This window comes from Triturus cristatus, chromosome 6 (assembly GCF_964204655.1).
Source record: "Triturus cristatus chromosome 6, aTriCri1.1, whole genome shotgun sequence".
In the NCBI taxonomy this organism is placed as follows: domain Eukaryota; kingdom Metazoa; phylum Chordata; class Amphibia; order Caudata; family Salamandridae; genus Triturus; species Triturus cristatus.
In genome coordinates, this window is record NC_140589.1 from 103,316,993 (window position 1) to 103,323,708 (window position 6,716).

The following is a 6,716-nucleotide window of genomic DNA, read 5'->3' on the forward strand; positions in this document are numbered from 1 at the left end:
AAACATTAGTAAGGTTAAAAAGAGTAAATGGCAGTCAGTGCACGCAAAGTGTCAATGCCACAAGAGTACATTAGCACATAAAAAGTAGAATACAAATAGGGCTCCCGGTTTTATGGTATTTATTTTTTTGCCATTTCCGTCTGTATTTATCCGTATTTATTTTTTGGGCATTTTTTCTGTATTTATCCACATTTATTTTTGCCACACACAAAAGACGACGCTACAGCTAGTATTTTTCCACTTTTATGTAAATTGAAAAGACAGCGAAAATAAAATGCCTTTCTACACTTGAAGTTGAAGGCATTGAGTAAACGTAGTGCTGCACTACTTCTATAATATACAAGAAATGCATTGTATTTGTTAGTATCACAGTATTAATTGATCCAACTTTCGAGTGCCATGCTACATACATTAGCTGCAATTCCCACAGTAAAAACGTCTCCATTTTTCCTAGTAATTTTTTTTTTTTTAATGTTTCCTTACCGGAGCTTTGGTAGCCATAGTTCATTCAGGGCCCCTGTTCTCTTTTAAACTGCTTGTCATTGGATTAAAAATAAAATCAAACAGCCCTGAGCACACCGAGCAAGTGCTAAAATCTACAGAGCTCCTAAACTGGATGTGCTCTCAACTTTGAACCCCCACTGATTTTTAATTGCTGGACTGGAACCATCTCAAAAGGATACATGCCTTTCTGTGTCTCTAAAGTAGTAAGGAAAAAGAGTGCTGTACGCCGAAAAACAGCCCCTGCCAACAGGAAGGTACCAATCCACCTCCCCCCCCCAGATTAATGTACTTGATTTATGTTGGGCTATCAGTGAACATCATTGGCAAATTACACAAGGCCACAAGTTCCCCACAGTACTCTGACTGGGGAAAGGATATTTCCTTCTCTATTACATTCTAGTCTCGGTATTCTTCCACTCATCTGCACTTCTAGTCTGTCTCACTCTTGTCACTGTTGTCCTACTTTCCTCTTCCTTCTTTCTCAGTTTTCAGCCTGTCCCTATCTTGCTCTGGATTAAAGTAAGTCCAGGCCCCCAAAAATGTGTTCTGGGTGACAACATCTTCACAGACGAGGTGTTGCAAGTACTGCAGGAGTGAGGAGGAAAAAGGTCAGGACCTTAGTTCAACAGGTGCAGTGTGCTCTTGGCCAGATGTGTACACGTTTTCCATGGACCTGAAAGTAATGGGGAGCTGCTGAGGAGCCATTGGTGCTTGAGCCACAAATGGGGGGGGGGGGGAATACAAGTCCTGCCGCTGCAACACTGTTTGAATCCCGGCCGAGCACACTCAGGCTTTCATACTTCTGAGTGCAATAAAATTAGTAAGATATAGTTGGGCGTTAGTGGCAGTAGTTATTTGTAGCTCTGCGAAGCTGCAAACCTGAAACAGCAAGCGCTATATAAATGAATACGTTGTTGTCACGTTACACTCGGTGCTGGAAAACGGATCTCTGTAGCTTGTGTTTGCCGTGGCTTTGAACCATGGCAAGGAGTGGAAAGGAGAACGCCTCACTCTCTGTGTCTCGATCCAGCCCAGGGGGGCCTTTCTTCATGGGGAGGAAACGCCTGGCATTCCCCCGAAAAGACTGGGTCTTATCTGCCTCTCATGACATCGAGTTAAGGAAGGAATGCCCGTCCCTAGCAGTCCATTGTTGGAGGACGAGGCGTGAACCCGCAGCTCCTGTGTAAACAGCTCCTGGCACCCCCGCACCAGGGCCTGGTGGCAGCAGGCAAAATGGGCCGGTGTCAGCTTTCTCAAGGCCCGTGCTTTGTTCAGTGTTTATCAGAGCACCCGGGGAGCTTAGCTGCGATAAGCCCCAGGAGTTAAAAAGTTCTTGGGGCCAGCTCGCACTTCTCTTTTGAACTCCACGGGATGCAACAGCCCCTCCCCGACCTCGCATAGGCTGTAGACAGCCCATTGTCATTCTTACTGCAGATTATTAACACTTTTAGAATGACAATGGGCCGTCTGCCTTTAACATAACGTGCACTGCAAGTGAGTGTCTTTGAGGAGAGTGACTAGATTGTAGCAGAGGAGCTTAACATGTGCCCGAGGTGTGCTTCCTCACTGCTGATTAGCACATGCCAGAAGGCGACCTCATCCATGCACAGTTTCTACTAGTATTTTTCCGTTTCTAAATATAAATACAGACAAAGGAAAAATAGTTTCCCGTCTGTATTTATATGTAGAAATCCGTAAAAACGGAAAACCGGGAGCCCTAAAAACAAAGCAGCATGGCATTCAGGTTAAATATGAGTAAAAAAGAATATAAACTTAGATCTGAAGTACAATTAAAATGCACTGAGAATAGACACATAAGAATCAATACTTCTTTACTGAGCACCACAAATACGGGAAAGCCAGACAGCATGCAAAAACATAGTCATTGCAACCTCACTGGTATCGGAACGCAAGATGCGAAGTGCAGGTGCATATTGCTGGAAGCCCAAAGGTTTGCACAGAGGTTTTGCCATTGCTTGCATGATTTGACATAAGCGGGGCAAACAAAGCAAACTGGAGGAGGGTTTCTTCTGCAAGGTTCTAGAAGGGGCACTTACTTGAGCTACAATACTTCTTGACCCACATAATACAAAAACTGTTCACCGGGAGAATCCTCTACCTCCATTTTAAATAGAGTTGTAATGGGGTAGAGCCAGGGAGAGTGTAAAAACAATTCATAAGCAGGTTTAATCTTTATATCCAAAAACAAATCAGTCATCCTCTGTGCTTTGGTGCTTTTCAGTTCCCTCAGCCACAAATTCTCTTTTAACCTCTTTGCTGCTAGGCCCCTCCCCATGCTAAGACTTTTTTCTGGCTATTTGGGGTAGTTCACGCTTAGGCCCCTGTAACTTTTTGTCCACATAAGGTATCCATGTCATATGTGCGTCCTTTTTTCAAATACCCTGAGGATTCTAAAGGTACCCAGGCTTTGTAGATTCCCCTGAAGGGGAGCCAGAAATTAGCCACAATACAGCAATATTTTTTTAACTGGGAAAAAAGTGCTGCAGAAGAAAGCATCAGTTTTCCCCTGTAAATGGTTTCAACAAAGGGTTTGTGGTGCGGAAATCACCATCTTCTCAGTTTTCAGAGACAGGTGACTTTTGTCAGAAAACCAACATTTTCTACATTGCATTTTACTGGGGCATAGCCTATGTTTGCTACTTTTTATGCTTTCAACCTCCTTCCAGTTAGTGGTAGAAATGGGTGTGAAAACAATAATGGATTCCGGAAAGCTATACATTTCTGACAAGTAGACCAAATTCTAAATTCAGCAAGGGGTCATTTCTGTAGATTCTTCAAGGTTTTTTTTTTTTTTTAGAAACTAACAGTTGAAAATAAAGAATATTGAAATTGAGTTGAAAAAACTAGCCATTTGTGCCAAGGTTTTCACCTGTAACTTGTTCTAAGTATCACAGATTATTTAAAGCAATATACCGTTACATCTGCTGGACCCTTTAGGTTGCAGGGATATATAAGACTTGTAGGATCACCAACAACCTGAGGAACCCAGAGCCAATAACTGAGCTGCGTCTTGCAATGTTTTTTAATTGTGCGCCGGGTATATAGTGATTCATTTGGTAAAACATAAAGAGTGAAAAATAGGTACCAAGGAACCCTATATATTTCCGAAATGAGAACAAAATATAGAGTTTAGAAGCAGTGGTTATTTGCGTTTCTACAAAATTGTGGGTTCCCATACAAGCATGTGTATGCAAGGTCATTTTTCAAAATGACTTCTTTTTTACAAATTGTCTTACATTTCAAAGGCAGAAATGCAAAGAAAGTCAATTGATAATAACACTTGTTCTGCTATTCTGTGTTCCCCTAAGTCTCCAGATAAAAAGGCTACCTCACTTGTGTGGGTAGGCCTAGTGCCTGTGACAGCAAACGGCCCAACACACATCGTGGACACATCACATTTTTCCAGTGAAAACTGACCTTTTTTTGTAATGTGCCTGACTGTGAATTTTGGAGCCTAGCTCAGCCGGCACCTAGGGAAACCTAGCATGCCTATACATTTTTGAAAACTAGATACCCAGGGGAATCCAGGATGGGGTGTCCTGTTTGGCTCTCCCCAGGTTCTGAAACCCTGAATCCTTTGCAAACCTCAAACCTTGTCAAAAAAACAAAATTTTCCTCACATTTCTGTGATGGAAAATTCTGTAATCTACGCGGAGGCACAAACTTCCACCCACCCAGGATTCACCAAAGTCTAATGAAAAAAATGGTACCTCACTTGTGTGGGTAGGCCTAGTGCCCTCGACAGGAAACGTCCCAAAATGCAACATGGACATATTACATTTTTCCAGTGAAAAATGTTTTTTTTCCCCAGCTAAATCTGAGGTTTGCATGGGATTCTGGGTAGGAAAACGTTGGGAGATCCACACAAGTCACACTTCCCTGGACTCCCCAGGGTGTCTAGTTTTCAGAAATGTCTGGGATTGGTAGGATTCCCAAGATGGCCGCCGAGCCCGAGATCAAAAACACAAGTGACTCCCTCGCAAAACAAGGTCTTTTGTAATCAATAATTTTGAAATCTCCACATTGCATTTGGGCTGTTTCCTGTCATGAGCACTAGGCCTACCGACACAAGTGAGGTCCCATTTTTATCAGGAAAATTGGGGGAGTGCTGGGTGCGTGGAAGTTTGTGGATTCGCACAGATTCCAGAAATTTCCATCATAAATGTGTTTTTTTTTTTACAAAGTTTGAGGTTTGCAGGGGAATCTGGGTAACAGAACCTGGTGAGAGCCACACAAGTCGTCCCATCCTGGATTTCCCTGGATGTCTAGTTTTCAAAAATGGAAAGGTTTGCTGGATTTCTTTAGTTTTGATACAGCCATAGACCCATAGAGTGGCCTGCAGCAGATCAGGCCCTGCCACATCCCTTTTCATTGTAAGATGAGCCATGTAGCGCCGAGGGTTGAACCAATAGCGTATGAAATGTGCCTATGCACATAGATAGTACAGTTCCATATTGGGTATTATGGAGCCTACTTGTTTGTATGGTTTAGTGTTTGCCAGGAAATTCTAGTTGTTTTTTTTGACAACGCCAGTTTGATCAATAGAGTGGTAAGAGATGCCAAGAAACTTTAAGATGGATAGGAATATTGACAAAGTAGTATAAGAATTTGGGGCAAACACCCATTGTGATTAATCCTACTCTTAAAGCCGTAGTGAGGGGCAACTGGCCATCTGTTAATTTTGTCACCAAGGGTGCTCATTGCATTACCATTGTTAATCCTTATGATGTTGTCCTTATTACTGCTAATAATCCATATGTCTAGGTATTTAAAGGGTTTATCTTGCTGTTTCAGTGGGAAATCAAGTTCTGCTTCTCAGGTCTTCTGAGTAAGGGTGAATATCACTAATTTACCCCAATTAATTGTCAGGCCTCACAAATTTCCAAATCTGATGATTTACTGCATTATGGGATTGAGACTGTTTTGAGTGTTTCTGAGGTAGAGTGGTATACCATCCGCAGTTGTCCATAAATCTTGAAGAATATTGCGAGTAGTTATTTCTGAATTTGGCAGCAAGGGGTTTAAGTGCAGATGCAAACACAATAGGCGATACAGAGCACCCCTTATGGGTACCACGTCCTATAGGGACAGAGAGGGAAATTTGGCTGTTCATATATAGCTTAGCGTTTGGATTGGTATATAACAACCTGATTAGTTTTATTGGGATAGGGAGGGAGATTCGGCTGTTCATACATAGCTTAGCGATTGGATTGGTATATAACAACCTGATTAGATTCATAAAAGGCTGAGGCATACCCATACAAATCAGTATCGTCATCAGGTAGGGCCATTCAAGGTCAAACACCTTGGTGTCATCCAAAAAGACTGCCACTGCATTAGTTTCAGGTTTAAGCTAATATAGGACAACACAGATAGTAAACAGGTTATGTGTTGTTGATCATTCAGGTATTAATCCTGCCTTACCATTTCAAGTCGTATCAGGACGATTCTATTAGCTATAATTTTTGCCAATTCTTTTCACGTCACAAGTAATTAGTGACTTTGTCTGTACAAGTTGCAAATTTCCACACATTATCCGATTTCAAGATGACAATCAGAATGGCTTCCAGCAGAGATTGAGGACTGACATTAATGTCCTCATTGAAGATGTTTTTAATCACAATGGAAGATGGACAGTAGTTGAGGGGTTAGTAAATCAGTGTAGTGTTTATAAAACTCTGAAGGAAGCAAGCCTGACCCCAGAGCCTTGCCATTCGGAAGTTCTTGTATTGTCGTACTTTAATATTTGGGACCGCGTAGGGGACAGGGCCCTACCCCTGTCTATCCCGGTATTAGCGAACCCCAAATGGTTAATGCGGTATGTACAAGTGCTTTGTATAACGTTCTAGCTATGAATGCACTGTGTACACGTTGTTTTACATTACTACGCGGGTTCCATCTTGGAGCGGCGGCCATCTTATGATTGCCCTCACATAGGCTATAATGAAGCAAATACGGGCCTCACAGTACATGTGCTTTCCTTTGACTTCTCTGTGACCTGGGCAGCTGGCTCCGCTGCCCCAGGTCAGTCCGGTCTCACGAGCACCCCGTCCCCTGGCCACCTGTGATTAGCATCAGGGCTTGACACACCATAAAACCCTTTCATGCCACACAAGCCTCCGGCTAATCTCTTTCACACCTGACTGTTCCTGCTTTATGACTTGTTTCTATCAACAGGAGCTGCCCGAGTT